Source organism: Schistocerca nitens, unplaced genomic scaffold (assembly GCF_023898315.1).
Source record: "Schistocerca nitens isolate TAMUIC-IGC-003100 unplaced genomic scaffold, iqSchNite1.1 HiC_scaffold_340, whole genome shotgun sequence".
In the NCBI taxonomy this organism is placed as follows: domain Eukaryota; kingdom Metazoa; phylum Arthropoda; class Insecta; order Orthoptera; family Acrididae; genus Schistocerca; species Schistocerca nitens.
Window position 1 is genome coordinate 1729792 of NW_026045874.1, and position 17654 is coordinate 1747445.

General features: G+C 40.0%; 1 long non-coding RNA gene across 1 annotated transcript in view; it reads left to right on the plus strand.

Moving 5' to 3' along the window:
* Positions 1 to 11376, plus strand: part of LOC126227766 (uncharacterized) — a 305322-nt gene extending 293946 nt beyond the window's left edge. The window contains exon 8 of the long non-coding RNA XR_007544056.1: positions 11178 to 11376. This is a non-coding gene — a long non-coding RNA (uncharacterized LOC126227766). The remainder of the gene's footprint in view (positions 1 to 11177) is intronic.
* The last annotated feature ends 6278 nt before the right edge of the window (positions 11377 to 17654 follow it).

Consider the following 17654-nt stretch of genomic DNA (forward strand, 5'->3'; position numbering starts at 1 on the left):
AGTTATGTCAAAGCTAAGGTATTCACTGTGACTAACAAATTCACTGATTACTTCGGTGGGCCGAATTTTAAATCGTTCACAGTACTGATCACAGTAACAACATGCAACTCATTATAATGGTGGTTAAAGCTCAGTACACATGAATTCACTGATGATTTATATTGGACATAATCAAAGACACTTCTTCTTACATGTTTCATTCAATTTTCTTCAGATTTCTCCCCAGATCAACTCATTTTGCATCTAGTTTCTCATCCCAGTGTCAGCTGCGTTCCACAAAATATGCCGTTTGGACACGAATTTGATAAGTTGCTCACTGTTTGAGGCAGAGCATCAGTCAGCTGACATTTCTGGTGAACAATTAGATCAGGAGAATTACGTAGTCTTAATGCCCGTGCATGTGAAAAATATACTGCAGCTGTCATCTGGTATTTTCCTGCTACTCGGTTGACTTTCCCACTACATGCGCCCTCAAGCAAATTGCTACAGTGTGCGAGACATACCGTTCCTGAGGCATGCTAGCGTGTCCCACAGTGGCACTGTTTTGCCGGACACTAGGCAAATGGTCTGCTATGTTCACATTGTGCAAGCGGGGAGTGCAGTCTCGCACACATTTTATGCAGCACGTTGCGGGAAATTCCCGCAGCTAGGAAAACGTTGCAGTGATACAAAAGTGGATGGTAGGTAAAAAATGTTCACTACCCCTGCTTTAATGAATCAGACTGCCATGTATAAAACAACTTCAAATATGTGTTTACTTTACAGGTGATTAGTAGCATTTTGGGCAGCCAGTTTCCTGCAGCAGACTAGATCAACTGCCAGCTTTACAGCTGCTTCCCAGTTTCGGCCCACACATTGAAGATCCTTTGCAAAAATTAGTTTCCAGGTGATATAAGGTTTTCCCCTATTTCTGCAGCCATCTGTTAGTTTCCACACCACTGAAGATTTGGGGATTCTACCATCCTTTTAGGCATAGAACATGGCCCACAAGTGTCATTCTTCTTTGAGCAATGGTATTGCTTGGGCTGTGCGGACAACCCTGTGAAACATGGTCACAATGGCTAATATAAAAAATTTACCCCGAGTGTCATCAGTGAGAAACACTTAATTCGTGTGTCAATTTTGTTGACATTTCGTAAGTCCCGCACCCGTGCCTGGCCGTCACTAGGATGATAGACAGGAGTGCACCTGGAGCTTAGTATAAGTACTTCTGGAGTCAGCCGGCCGGAGTGGCCGAGCGGTTAAAGGCGCTACAGTCTGGAACCGCACGACTGCTACGGTCGCAGGTTCGAATCCTGCCTCGGGCATGGATGTGTGTGATGTCCTTAGGTTAGTTAGGTTTAAGTAGTTCTAAGTTCTAGGGGACTGATGACCAACAGCAGTTGAGTCCCATAGTGCTCAGAGCCATTAGAACTTCTGGAGTCTTAATTCCTGTATAGATCAGATTGGGTTGAAGACTGCAGAAGCCCTTCCCAATTCAGCTAGTGATGTCTGCATCTACACCTCCACTACACTGAAGTGACAAGTCACGGAATTCCTCGTAATATCTTCTCGAGCCTGATTTTGTCCGGCATAGTGCAGCAATTTGACATGGCACGGACTTGACAAATCGTTCGAAGCATCCCACAGTAGTAATGAGCCAAGCTGCCTCAATAGCTGTCTGTGTTCACCAAAGTATTGCCAGTGCAGGATTTTGTGGAGAACTGTCACATGAATGTTCAATGAGATTCGTGTTAGGTAATCTTGGTAATCAAATCACTCCCTCGATTTGTTCAGAATGTTCTTCAAACCAATCACAAACAATTGTGACCAATTGACATGGCGAATTGTCATTCCGTCTTATTTTGGGAAAATGAAGTCCACGAATGGCTGCAGGTGGTCTCCAAGTATTGAAGTAAAACTATTTACAGTCAACGACTAGTTGAGTTGGACCACAGGACTACAGTCCATTCCATGTAAACACAGCCCACAACATTATGGAGCCACTACCGAGACTTCGTGGGATCTGCACCACACTTGAACCCTACCGTCAGCTCCTACCATCTGAAATTGGGGTTCATCTCACCAGTACACGATTTTCCAGTCACCTAGGATCCAACTGTTAGTCACGAGCCCAGGAGAGGTGCTGCAGTCGATGTCGTGCTGTTAGCAGAGGCACTCGCATCATTTGTCTGTTGCTGTAGCAATTGATACGAGATTTCACTGCACTCTCCTAACAGGCGTGTTTGTCGTAAGTCCAACTGATTTCTGCGGTTATTTCACACAGTGTTGCTTGTTTCTTAGCACTGGCAACTCCACACAGCACCACTGCTCTCGGTCGTTAAATGGAGGCAGTCAGCCACTGTGTTGTCCGTAGTGAGAGGTAAAGCATGAAATTTGGTATTCTTGACACTGTGGATCTCTGATAATTTCCGAAATGGAATGTTCCACGTGTCCATCTCCAACTAGCATTCCGCATCCACAGTCCGTTAATTCCCACCGTGTGAGCATAGTCGTGTTAGAAACCTTTTTACGTGAATCACCTGAGTGCACATGACAGCTCCCTGTTGTACTGCCGTTGTATACCTTGCATATGCAATGATACTGCCATCTGTTTATGTGCATGTGGCTATCCCATTACTTACAGATAAAACTGCTGAGATATGGAAATTGGTCAACACCTTGCAGTACCTTCTGTTGCACTAGAAGTTGCGTAGGTACATTTCCACTTGTTACGCATATTGTTTTTGTTTCATCACTATTTCTTTTCAGTCCTAAAGAAATGGTCTCTCTACCCAGCTCGGTAACTATTAGTTGTAAACTGGGTTGTGTTTCTGTCAACAGAACAATATTATCAGCAAAATCCAGGTCCTTAAATCTGTATTACACGACACACCGAAGGTGTAAAAGTGAGGTGTGGCTGAAATGCTATCTAGCAGCAAAACGGGCAAAGCTATGATTTTAGCAGACTGTTCATCTGCCAGGTTGAAGTAGGAGAGGTTCTGTTAATGCAGGTGGCATCTGTTCTGTTCTGTTCTGTCGTGTGTCTGTGTGTGTGCAGTAGAGGCAGTGCCTCCGTGTGTGTACAGAACGCAGCCTTGCGAGCAGGCTTTCTACTAGTTACTGTTTTCCTTAGCAGTCAAAACACACGGATTGATTCGATAATTCCGCATAGTATCGTGGGTATTTTTTCAGTAAGCAGTAGCTTATAAATACATTAATGAAACAAATGAAATTGCATACTTTTGTATCCATGTTGAAAGAAAGCTCTATATCTAATGATAGCTTCTTATTGTAGCTATGGAATGGAATAAAAAGAGCTTTCAAGTGATAATTGAAGAATACAGCAACCAAAGGTGTTGCTATGACCTAACAGATATTTTGTACCACAATAAGGCAATCTACAGATCTACAAATGTTTCATTCTGAGTTTATACAAGTTAATGTGCTTATAATTTTACTTTTGATAGACGTGTGTGTGTGTGTGTGTGTGTGTGTGTGTGTGTGTGTGTGTGTGTGTGTGTGTGTGTGTATCACATAAATTGGTGAAAGTAGCACACGCCTTTGGTTCTGTAGCTGTATTATTTCGGCACGCCAGTAAGGAAAGCTTGGCCAGAATAGGAGAAAAAGTGAGGAAAGTTGTGTCCGGTGTGACGAACGAGGAATGTGAAGCATGCTTAGCCTCCTTACGTTTGCATTATTCAGCTGAACTCAAAAAGATGTGGGGAAAAATGCGCAGTAACTCAGGCGGGACCACCCATAAACCAAGCGTGTGGTGGTTTGACCTATTGGCGTATTTGAAAGGCCACATAGTGCCTAGAAAACTGCTGACAAATATCCCACTCTCTGTCGTGAGTATTAATTTTTGTCACTCTGTCATTACACATTTTCTGCATTCTGTAAGATAAGCGTATACTGTTGCAGGAATCTACATTGATATCAACAGTTAATTTCTGATACTAAAAATGTACTTCACAGGGTTTGGTCACGTCCACTTAGTGTAGAAATTGTTGATTTGTGCGATGATGTGCTAGTGCTTTCAAATACTATGCTTCTACTTTGTGTGTGCTCCTCATGTCATTTCTGTGAGTGAAAACATTCACATGTCAAATACACAGTAGTGGAAACTTTGATTCAAGCACACTGGTAGTAATAAATGAAATCAACCTAAAACACCCCAAATACATGTAAGGCAGAAACGGTGGATTGTGAGCAGAAGTACCCACTAGACTTTCTGAAAAATCTGATACATCTCTGTGTGTACTAGTTTGCAGAGATGCTCCTGTATCAATTTCAGAAGAGGTAATGTCAATGATCTTTAATAGGAACTGCTGAGCAATTTATTTGTTTGTAACATACTCTAATGCCTTAAACGATCAAAAGCAATGTGAAGTTGGATTGCAAAAATTCACACCTATCTGTCGTAGGTTGACTTACTTGATATGTACAGCCGATCTTCTTCTCTAGATTGCCGGCTCCGTCGATCTCCAAAACCTTCTTCTTCAAAGAATACTGCTGGTTAACAGGAATTTGTGACACTCTCTCTCTCTCTCTCTCTCTCTCTCTCTCTCTCTCTCTCTCTACCTCTCTACTTTTGAAATAATTTAGTACTCAATGAATACTTTTAGTTCAGTCTTGGTACATTCCAGCTTCCACAAATAACATATTCTCCATTTCCCACATCAATATTTGAATGTATACAAGTCAACCGATTCGTCTCGCATTAGACTCGATAAAATACATCTGCAGTAAAGTTAATTTAACAACCACATAATCTATTTTACACTTCACTCTTACTTCTTGATACTTCATGTAGTCCCTGGAGTCCTCCTCTACTTTCGACTTCTTTACTCCTAACAGATACTATGTCTACCTATACTCCGACTCGACATAACTTAACAATTATCACAATCGATTCCTCTCAGGTTTATGCTCTTTCCTTACTCCCGCCTCCCTAACTACTTGACATAGAATCCTTCTAGTTATATGTATATATACAGGGTGGTCCATCGGAAGTTTCGGATGAGATTATCTCCAAAATTATCGAGTAAAAACAGTGGATAAAACATGTTCGTAAGATCAGAGGAGGACATAAAATGATACTACACGTGATCCACAGCCGCCTCCCCCTTCAGTGGGGTGTGGGGCAGCTTTCAAATCTAAAATGGAAACACCAATTTTTTATTGCAGATTTGTATTCTCCATAAAAAAGTCATCAAGTTTTGTCTGAAACATTTTTAAACCATTGACAGATGGCGCTGAAATCGAGAAAAATTAAAATTGGGAAGAACTCAGATTTATTTAGAATGATCCGAGGGCGATGCATGAAATCGATACAAAATGTGCACCCATTCTTTCATTATGCCAAATTAAGCTTTTTTTTTTTTTTTTTTTTTTTTCCACAGTATTTGATGGAGGGAGGCAGAATGGTATTAAAATCTTGTTACGGAACTCTTTACAATTTCATTACTCACCTGACTGTGGCGCTACCATGGCCAAACTGGGAACTATGGCTCAATATAAAGGTCGGTGTAATGTGATCAGAAGTCACTTCACTTTCAGATTGTGAACCTTAAACATCAACTGATGAAAGTAAATTATTCTTTAGCGAAACATGGCTCACTTATCCTCCTACAGAGATTGTTGATATGATGTTAATTTTAGGTGGATGTCATAACAATTACGCTGCAGATGCATAATTGTATGCAGATCATTTCCCAAACGGGTGACATCCAAGCGAAAATATTATTCGAAATTGCACTCGATGTGCTCGAAATGGATACATGCACCGTCCACCTCGTTATCGCGATTACAATGAAAATTATGCTCGTACCCTACCATTCTCGCCCGTGTTCAACTGGATCCTGAAACGTGTAGTTGTGCAATTCAGACACAAACTGGAATATCGAAATCAACTGCTTTGAGGATTTTGAAGGCACGTAAATATCATGTGTATCATATTACACTCACAGAGGCCTTGATGCAAAAAGATACGCAAATACGCTTGCATTTGTGCCAATGGGCCTTGGAAATAATAGGTGGCAATGACTTTTTTTAGGTAAGTTACGTTCTCTGTTGAAGCCACATTCAAAAACAATGGCGAATTAAATAATCATGATTGTCATTATTGGTCCCCTGTCAATCCACGCAGACCCATTGACAATAAACACAAATGGTCGTTCATGGTCTGGTGTGGAATTTGAAACAGTAACTTGGTAGGACCGTATTTTTTTTTGACCAAAATGTTACTGGGGAATCTTGTTTACAACTTCTCTGTGATGATATGTTGGAGCTAATGGAAGATGTTGATTTAGAAACTAGGCAACAAATGTGGTACCAACAGGACAGAGCAGCTCACCATTATGCTAAAAATTTGCAGAACGTTTTAAATGTGCGGTACCCTGGTCGATGGATAGGATGCGGTGGACCAATTCAGTGGCCTCCACATTCACCAGACCTAACATCTCCTGATTTTTTTTCTTGTGAGGTTATTTAAAAAATATTGTTAATGAAAAAGAGCCCACAACGCGAAACCATACGGAGCAACGCATTTGAATAGCGTGTGTAGCCATACCACGGGATGTGCTGCTCAAAACTGTGGACATCTTACGCAGACGATTGACTTTATGCATTGGAGCAAATGGGGATGATTTTGAACAATGTCTTCGTGGATAATTTCATTATTTAAGCACCCCAAATTGTGAGAGGCAAGGGGACTCACTAATGAAGCACCCCATGGGAACATCATTCTACTATGTCCATATCATTGTTCCTGGGTAACGCTAATTTGGTGTAACGAAAGAACTGGTGCACATTTTTTATCGATTCGATGCATCTTTCTCGCACAATTCTAAATAAATAAGAGTTCTTCCACAATTTTACTTTTTTCTCGATTTTAGCACCATCTCTCAATGGTTTAAAAATGTTTCAGACAAAACTCGATTACTTTTTTATGGCGAATCCGAATCTACAATAAAAAATGGGTGTTTCCATTTAAGATTTAAAAGTTGTCCTCCACCCCACCCAAAGGGACGGGAGCTAGAGGTCACGTGTAGTATCATTTGATGATGTCCGCCTTAGACGTTACGAACCTGTCTTTCCCACTATTTTTTACCTGATGTACAGTTTTCGAGATAATCTCATCCAAAACTTGAGATGGACCACCCTGTATATTTTCCTATATATACATGCAATGTACTACCGACACAATAAACAACAATATGTGCATATTTCCTGCTGTACACATACCTTCTCTCTCCAACACTGGATGGTTCTCACCTTTTGACAGGTTTCTAGTCCGTAGTTTCATTGTTTGTGTACCCGTGTATCTTCGTGTGTGTGTGTGTGTGTGTGTGTGTGTGTGTGTGTGTGTGTGTGTAGCCTGATTCTCGGCCTACTTATTTGAAGTAATTTGTAGGTTATTAGAAACCAGGAAGGACTTCTGCAATGGAAGTAGATGCATATGGAAAGAGGGACAAATAGATAGGTCCTCAAACAAGAAGTAAGAAAGGAAAAAAAATACATGTGGTTGCTAAGATTGAAGAAGAGAAAGAAGACAGCCCCAGAGATGGGAAACCTTCCCAACCCCCTTCCCCAGGACCCCTACCTCACCGGTTCTCGAGTGACAAGCTGGAGGAGGTTCCTACATTCCCACCGTAACCTTTAAGGCCCCCGAAGAAAATCTTACCAACCCTGTGGAAATAGCAGTGTCAAAGAATCACACACACTTGTTTGCGAGGGTTGTTTGAAAGGTGTGATGTGTGTTTTGTGTCATTCGTGATTTATCTGTTAGTTTAAATCGTGCTTTTACCTACACTACCCAGCCCCTTTCAGAATCGATACAAACCCTCCAGTCTATATCGTATCTCATAAAAGGCATAAAATATTCTATGCAAAATAAAAAATTATACACTACAATAAAATATTTGTTCTGTCCGTCACATTATATTACATTATCCATAAATATAATATTCTACTCTTTTCATTTCATGTCTAGAGATCACTGTTTTTTCCGTGGTTCTCTTACGCCAGTCTTTAAGTTATGTTTATATCCAATTTGCTAAATACTAAAATTATAGAATAGTTTCAGAATTCAGTAATAAACTACAGAATCGTGTAAGATTTGAAGGGAATTCAGTGCAGGAAAACTATTTCGGAAGAAACGCCGAAAACAACTCGGGATCCGACAATCGTCACTCCGCCCGTTAACACAGAACGTTAACGTCCCTGCGGGATAAATGTGACTCCACCCGGATCTCATGGATCTGGTATTAACTTCACTTGAGCAAGTGCAAACCAGTAATTCTCGCTTAATTTTGTGTGGAAGTCCCCCCCCCACGGCAAAACAATCACCACTTAACTAGGTAACACAACATCAGGTAAAGTTATTCCATTTTCTACCCTATCCGGGATAAATTTGAATCCTTTCCACAAGTCACCTATAACCTTGCTGGTCTTATTAATTTCGGAAGAAGCAATAGTCGAAATGTTCAGGAGGTTACTCTCGTGGCAACCCCTCGATCTATCATTTCTTAAAATGGTTCCTCCAAGCTACATACACTTCTAATAACAAAGCTGGATATATTCTCTTTGAAATTTCATCCTACATTATTTACTCGTGTACTGCCACCTGAAATTTGCTATTGAATAATCGACATTAATTCCTTAGACTGATGTCTCTCTTTCGAAGTACTTAAACCTTGTGTTACATTATTGTATTCATTATTGTACACGTCTTTTAAAGATTCTAAGTTTCCAATAGGTTTCGATTCTACATTATTACATTTGGCATCAAATTCAGTTTCCAAAGCAGCCATGTCTTCACATCGATTACTAGATTCTTTGCTTTGAGTGTCTACTCTGATGTTCAACAGACCTATGTTTGTCATCTGAATATTTAAAGTTTCATACTGATCCTTTAATTCAGAATCCATTGAGTTATTAAGTCTAGGTTTTTATTCAAAATCTCACTTCGAGCATCCAATTTAGAATTTTGTGATTTCATCACTGTGTCTATTTCTCTACTTAAATTAGCAATCTGTGCACCAAGTTTTTCACTGGAAGTTGCACTTATTTCATTTCTCAAAGAAGCACCCTGGTCATCTATTTTCTCATTTGAGTATTCACTGAGTCTAAATTAACTTTGAGCATTTAAAGTTTTATTTAGTTCCTTTCTTAAAGAAGTATTTTGAGCAGTCAATTTGTTTCTTCAAGCTGCTGAATCTGCACTTTGGTCATCTATTTTATCATTTAAAGTTTTAATCAAATTCACTAATTCAGACCAGTCTGACACCTCCTCACTCACTTTCATCGCTATGGCTGGTTCAGAAGTTTCCCCGATTCTCTGTGTATTATCCATATTTGTCTTAGTTTTTGATCAGGTGATCATTTAACGAATTAACTCTAAGCATTGTAGCTACACTAATACAGTCTAGTGACCAGTTTCTTCGACTCTGTACTCGAACAATTATTATTTTCCGCTCACCCGGTGTGAGTTTAGGCTGCATGGATGAGCAGGTGTGGAATCAGCACCGGTGAACAATAACTGGTGCTGGTGGCATCAGTTGCTGGTTTTCGCGTTTGCTTCGGTGTGCGGATGTAGAATCGGCACCGGTTAGCAGCAACTGGTGCCGGTGACGTCGGATGTTGTCTCTGCATCTGCATCCCTGCGATGCGTGTGGGAGCTGGACACTCCTCACACCGAATCTTCTTAGTTGAATTATTCTCGTTGCATGTCTTCTTAGTCTTAATACATCGAGGTCTTCTTTTCATTCTTTTAACATTATTACTTTCGTACGTCTTTCACTATGTTGCATTCACAAAATTTTTTATTTAAGTTTGTGACTTAATTCAATTACATGAAACAGTTCTCTTGTCTTGTTATTCCTGATTGCTATGGCAACACATCATATCTTCTGCTTCGATTTTCTCTCAAAATTCCCATTTTTCCAAGTCCTGTCACGGTGATATTTGACATTAGAAATTTAAAAAATACTTAACTATGTGCTTACATCTTGGAAAATAACCTCTGAAATACGTACATAATTAACAAAGATTTAAATCACTTTATTCTTTCTGAATGGTTTTTTACATATTTGAAAAGTTACATATGAAACATTACATTAATTTTTTGCTTCAAGGTACGCTGCACGTAAAATTTTAAATAAGTGACATTTTAGTTTATTTTTTAATGTGAAAGTGGACATGTTTTCTATTATCTTTATGTAGTTTGGCAAACAGTTGCATAGAAGGCATTTTGCTTTTACAGGCTCTTCGTCAGTTAAGTTGACCCAATTTCCTTCAATATGTTTTTTTAAATTTTGTTATAGTTCTGGATATTTCTGTGTACAATACAGCATGGTGACTTTTTATGTTAATACATACACAATCAAAAGGCTTTTGAAAAGTCTAGAAACATACCACAAACTTTCTTAGTAAAGAAAAATGCCATATTCTGATTGATGCCTAGCACGGATTTAGCACAGGTAGATCCAGCAGTACAGCAACAGCTGAATTTCTACTGTATTCAACTACGGCACTAGATTGACAAAAGAAAGTTTGTGGTATGTTTCTAGACATATTGTTATTAATTGCACATTCTATTATTTTAGACGAGACAGGTGTAATAGTTGTTGTTTGGTAATTTCCTGGATATTTCTTGCTGCACTTTGGAAATGGGGATCACCTTCCTCTTTCTTAAACATGTCAGGAATAATCTTACAACCGTGGCTAAATTTATTAAAAAAAGTTAGAGGCTTTACCACCCATTGCAGTCTAGTTGCAGTCTAGTAGATATAACATCTCATCTGTAAGTATTTTTGTTTTTTAATCGATGTATTTTTGTTAGTTCAGATTCATTTGTTGAGAGAAAGAGAGAATTTTCTCACGAGGAGTACTTCCAATGATTGTGTCAGTAGAGTTTTGCTTTGTTACTTTGCCCACTGCGTCACCATAATGTTGATTTATAATATCACAGACTTCTTCAGTGTTTTTCTTTATAGAAAATAGGAAAGAGATTCAACACTGACCTCTCCATATTATTATATAAATTTATTGCAGCAAGCCAGTGGTTGCAACATCCATGTTATTTACACCAATAATTTTATACAGTCTATTGTATTTGGCACAATGAATTTTAATTGTAATGTTATAACATGTTTACAGTGCAATATTTAATAAATTCCTTTTGTTTTTCCTAGTACTCAAGACATTTACAGTGGGGTGTGCAATTGAGAACAGTTCTCCATCTACCCCTCAGTGCTCACCAGAATTATCCAAAGTGGGGCACTATGCCACTTCCAAGAAGCAGGCCAAAGATGTCCTGGTAAGCAGCACATTGTCAATGCTGCGAGGCAAACAAACAGCAATGAGGATGGCAAGTTGAGCCAATATGTTGCAGCTGAGGGGATTACAACTAAAAATAGAAAATTGAAGGCAGAGACAAAGTGCCTTATCACGAATGCCATCATGGGTGCAATTCAGAAAGTTACTGATTGTTAATTTTTAAATAAAAGATTGAAAATTAAAAATTGTGCTTCTTTATAGCTTCCCACTGCCAGGGTACATACCCTACAGGATTGAAATATTCACAGGATTCTCACTCACTTCTGTGGCACGTGACGATGTCCTGTTTCCGTCCTGTTGCGGTAAGCTTGCGAGAGATTTGTCACACCGCCAAGACCCATTCCCTATGGTTTACAGATCTGTGTCTTCGACATCAGTACTTGCCAGTAAGTGCTATCTGCATCATCAATTGAATAATTGTGCAGCAAACAAACAATGGAAAATCTAGGATGGAATGTAACAATATTATGAAATGAAAGTTGCCACTCACCATATAGTATGTTGCGTGCACACACACACACACACACACACACACACACACACACACACACTCTGCAGTCTCTGGCAACAGAAGCCGCACTGAGTGGCTTCAGTTGCTAGAGACTTTCTAGAGACTGCAGGAACTGATCTGGCTGTTGACATAGATCCCCCCCCATCAATTACTCTGCCATTGCAACCAATACCAAGGGTGAACCTATCTATACCTAGAATCTAAAACAGCCAGCAAAACAAGGCTGTAAAATGGTTTTTAGTTGTAATATGTCAAGCCAGCAGATCGTAGAGGGATAGGCTCAACATGCTTCCTGTCCATTGCACCTGAGGAGGGAATTTGTACAAATATTTAATAATGGACACATTGATATTGCCAATTGCAATAAACTGCTGAAAAGTCCTACTGGTGAAGAATATTTAAGATACAATTTCTTTTTTATACATTTATATTCACTTTGGGAATGCCAGCTTTTCAATGGTACATAGCTCAATTTTGTGGCTTACCAATACAGCTTGGAAACTGCCACAAGTTTTAAAATTTTTTTGAAATTTGATTCCCTTATGCTTGTGTTGTTGCGGCCTGTTAACAATTTAAACAAAATTAACTACTTAGCGCCACCTGAAGGTACTCCCCACTTGAAAAATAACACTAGTTTACCTTCAAGTATTTATCTTTCAGTGTGATGCAAATTTCAGCACACACCTGCACAATAATTTTTTGAAATGCTTGGCTGTGAAATTCTATGACTGAAAGCTAGGCTCTAAATGATTCCCTGGTTGCCAGGAATCGAAGTGTGACAATCAACCCGAAACATAGTAGGGCATAATGGAGGTGGTCAGTGATATATGATGGTCAAATCATAAAACACAAGTTAAATGGTCCGATTCTTACCTCCGACTAGGTGAAATAGCTTCCCTCAGCACAGTGTCACACACACAAATCCCACCGTGTAGCATGGACAATAGTTTGTCAAGACAGGACACATCCATCCTGGCTAAATTCCTGAATTCCAGAGGATCTTCGGGCCTAAACTCTTTCCTTAACAGGGAGTCTATGACCATCCCTGCCTTCAGCCCTTCTTTGCAGCCAAGGCAGAACCCAAACCCTGCCCCTGGCGTTACGTCACCGTTCAGTCTTAACTACTGAAGAAGCTACTGTCACTGCAAATGCAGTTTAAATAATACCATCGTCCAAGTCTAAAACACTGTGAAACAAAAGCGAAAGTAAACATAGTTAATAATAATAATTTTCTTGTACCACCAACAGAACGGTTTAGTGTACAATTCTGTATAACCATGACATAATTTCATTCTAGTGCTGCTTAATAAATATGAACCTAGATCACTCAGAAGATTTAATGAGTAGTACCAGTTCTAAGAAACGATAAATTTGCATACTCGACAACATAAACAAGACTGTAGTTCCGAATATGTTCTCTTGGGGCACTAGGGTAGACATACACAGTAGGTGTATCACACAATCGGTCGAAGTCCCACACACGTTGCTTGGGGTGCTGGTGCAGATTTGTATATGTTAGGTGTGTCTTGTAATACTGGCTTAAGACTAGTTTGCTCATTCAGACGTATGCCCGTGTTGGATTTTTTTCATAGTTTTGTTCATTAAGAAATTATGACTTATATAGAAAGGAATGGTGACAGAATGAATGTTTGTGATGAATTCTTCTCGGGTTAACAGCCGAGTGGTGGTGTCGTCTTGTCGCAGTGTTTCAATGAGTTTTATACCCGTCATCTTTGCCAGAAGGTGATTAGTACGAAACTCATTGAAACGTCGTGACAAGATGACGCGACCACTCGGGTGATAACCCGAGAAGAATTCATCAGTGGAACACGCCGAGAAAGACTGCAATTGCATAGAATGCATGCTTGTTTGGTGCCTGTCGGAATTCGAAAGAAATGGGTATTCCTATCTTCTGTTCCTTCCTCTCCACCACAGAGCCGCCAATTTCTGGTAGGGAAAGGGGGGGTGGGGATTTGGGGGGGGGGGCAGTCAAGGAGTTGAAGAATTTAATTAAGTAGTCACTCAAATTGATGAGAGTGAGAGGGGGCGCTATTCATTTAACTCGTGCCTGAAAGTGTACCTGTATCAGTGAGGGAGTGTGGGAGTGTTGGAGGATTCCTGAGGGTTGGTGGGGGGAATGGGGTGAATCAATAGGTTAAAGACCTGCCAATCAAAAGGAAGGATTATCCTCAGTGAGTCAATCAAAAGAGAACAATAGCTTTCCCCCTGAATGCGTAATTGAACCTGATGTAGGCAACCTACACAAGCAAATTGCTCTGAAACATAATTTTTGCCCCTAGGGCAAAGAAAGTGCGAAGACAATTTGTTAGAGCAGGGTGACTACATATAGGGCAAGTATGCACTCGGGGCAAACCTATAGTTCTCTTTTGATGGTTATGACCCCCTAGGGATGATCCTTTCTTTTCATTGACAGGTCCTTAACCTATTGTTCCCCCATCCCTCCCCCTCCCCCCCCAACCCCCTGGAAACCTCCAATCTCCCCCCCCCCCCCTTCCCATCAGTGATGAAAGTACATCACATCTTCAGGCCTTAATTAGTCGAATAGCTCCCTCACACACTCATCAATTGGATTGACTGCTTAATTAAATTGATCCCTTATTAATCCCCCCCCCCCCCCCCTCTCTGCTAAATCCTCAGCTCTTCCTTACCTGGAAATTGGCGGCTCTGTACTGGAGAGGAAGGATCTCGTGACAGGAAATTCGTTTACATAGCAGAGGGTATTATAAAAAAATTCAGTTTGAAGGGGTCGGATCTCTCTTACTCACCATTCTCTACTGGTTGGAAAAATGCAGGTCTTGTAAAGAAGTAATTAAATTCATCACTTTTTTATTCTGATTACACAAGGAATACAGTCACGAAACACCCATTACATGTAATTATGCTGTTAAAAACCATTCGGTCACGAAGCGTGCACCGTCCATCGTGCCATCGCACCACCTGCGAAGGCTGCCCAGAATCGGGGTGCACCGGCGAGAGACTGAGAGGCAGCAGTGCCACGCGCAGGTGTCTGCTTGGGCCCTACAACTGACAGACCGGATGTCACACTAATCCCCGAACAAAAGCGTGTGAGAAATTCCTGTCAAAACACATGCTCTTTCTGTCTTTATCCTCCCGTTTTGCCGGGCCTGCATGTGCCGTCGGTCGCAGTCGGACCGAATTGCAAATAAAGCAGCGTATACCCAGTAAATGCCTGTGGAATACCGATACTTGTGCGAACTGGCACTGGTTTCTGAAAACATTAATAAGATATTCAGAAATGTCGTGTAGGTTTACAGTATTCCATACTTATTCTTGGAGTGCACCGTGAAATGCTTTTTTAAAACTGATGGAGTTTATGTGCAGTGGCCAGTTGAAGTCGATGAACTATTCTATTTTGCTAGAATTGAAAGCAGTGTGACACCCCTCCAACTTGTATCTGTGGTTAGATTTCCTTTTTTCGGTAGTTGAACAATGATGCCACACCTGCAGACTTCTGGAACTTGCTTTGTTTGCCAAAACACAACTTGGTTTTTTGTTGAAAAAAAAACCCGAAGCAGCTTAGGTGACACTCAGGTCAGTGATTTAGTTTAATACACATGGGGTCGCAAATGTTGGGAAATAATCAAAAGTAGATGAGAAATGTTGAACCTTTGATGTGTATCACATTTGCAACAGTTGGTCTTGGGTGTGAAGGGATGGTTGAGTAATGCAACGCTCTGAGTCAAGCAAACAGTGCAAATTTCGAACATCTTTTGCAAATGTAAACTGTTGTCAACACAGAGCTTACAAAATTATTGTCCTCACTGTAACCGAGTAAAAGCTGTTTTCATTTTGTTTCCCTTACTTATGTCCCTTCTTGTTGTGTTTAAAGACACTATTTAGTAAGAAAAACTGGTCATTTACTGTTAACAATCTGATTCAGCAACTTGTATTAGTTTACTTGTGACCCAATATAGTAGGGTTGTTGTCCTGTATTTTGCAATAAACCAGCAGAGACTGCAAGTCTGACAAGTAAATCTCAGTGTGAACACACAACTATGTCACGCAATAAAAGGATTACTGCTTTCAGACACAAGACTCAAACCCTGAGCTCCCCGCATCAATTTGTACACATAGCTCTGAGCCATATCAACATGAGTGCTTAACTTGTCAGGATGATCACGTGCAGAATGGTACGTCATGTGGTGGCGTCTCACGTCCAATACTTGTCACCCATTATTGGGGTATTAACTGACATATGCAACCCATGTGTCTTATATTAAATTCCTTGTTTCAGAGGTTTTTAAAAGTTTGTAATAATAATCATAGCATATGTTGCACAGTTTAGTAAGGTGCTGAATTAAGTTCAGGTCTCCATATTTTAGAATTCTGGCAGAGATTTCATGCAGGTAAGCTGCTTTATTGTTTTTAAGTGTCTGGATTGCTGCACATGTCTGCTTCTGTGGTATCACCTGCTTTGACTATTATGTCGTGCATTTTTGGGCCATTTTCAAAGTTGTAAGCATTGAGTGGCTTGGTCTGTTTTAAGGTTTCTCCAAAAAAGTCAACCCATTGTGCAGCTCGTTCATCTTTTGTGATCAGGAATTAACCATTTTTATCCTTTACTGGGCAGTTTGAAAAACTTTTGGAAATGAGTTAACTCTTCAATATGTGATGTTAAGAATGAGAGTGAGAAAAAAGTTTCATAAAGGTTTTAAATTATGTATAAAGTTTGTTGCAAATCTGTAAGATAATTTGAAAACCCACATACTGACTAGAATAATGATTTAACAGGATACCTTGTGGCCCCAAAGTCATGTCAGATTTGCTAAAGTGATTGAGAGAAATAAAACTATTGCCATTTGTTGCCGTGGCAACCACTTCATTAATGTGTTAACATATTGTGATGAAGTTGACGAAAACTGTATACAGACAAAAAAAAATGGCTCTGAGCACTATGGGACTTCACATCTATGGTCATCAGTCCCCTAGAACTTAGAACTTCTTAAACCTAACTAACCTAAGGACAGCACACAACACCCAGTCATCACGAGGCAGATAAAATCCCTGACCCCGTCGGGAATCGAACCCGGGCGTGGGAAGCGAGAACGCTACCGCACGACCATGAGCTGCGGACTGTATACAGACAACCATGCAAATAAAGCATCTAATGTGTGCAGTACACACCAAAGCCTTTCACAGCTCTTTGGTCAGTCAATATAAGATTGTGGTGGTAAGAGAGGGTGAATAAAAAAAAAAAGTCGGAGCATACATCTGCTTTGAGGCAATGTTCTGCCAACTCAGTTCTGTTTGTAGGATTACCTATACACATCAAATGGAATACTCTGGCTGACCAGGCTTTCGTCATGTTGGCAAAAATAAGTTTTGATGAGATAAATTTTAATACAGCCCCTCTCATCTATCTCTGTCAATTGAAACTATAAGTGTATGGCTGTCACTTGTAGATAAGTTAATTAATCAACAGCTGATTCAATGACATTGATTTTAAAAATAAAAAATTTGTACCCCAAGTAAGAACAAAAATATTTAATTGCAAATGCGGCCTCTGTAATGAAATTGCTGCTTAACATTTACAACTCAATTATTCATTACAAAACCAGTTATTTTCCAATATTCCATGGTTTTTTCCCTTACAAATGTTGCCTTATTTAAATGTTATGTGATTAAAGCTCAGTCAGTCAATAATTGTAATTGATCTCTTGCCCTAACAATAGCTTACAAAGAAGAGGGAGATATATTGATGAAATCTTTTACGATACAGAGTGGCGCACATAAAACAGGCCTGAACCGGAGTGTGAACATGCGTGAGTAGCATTACTAG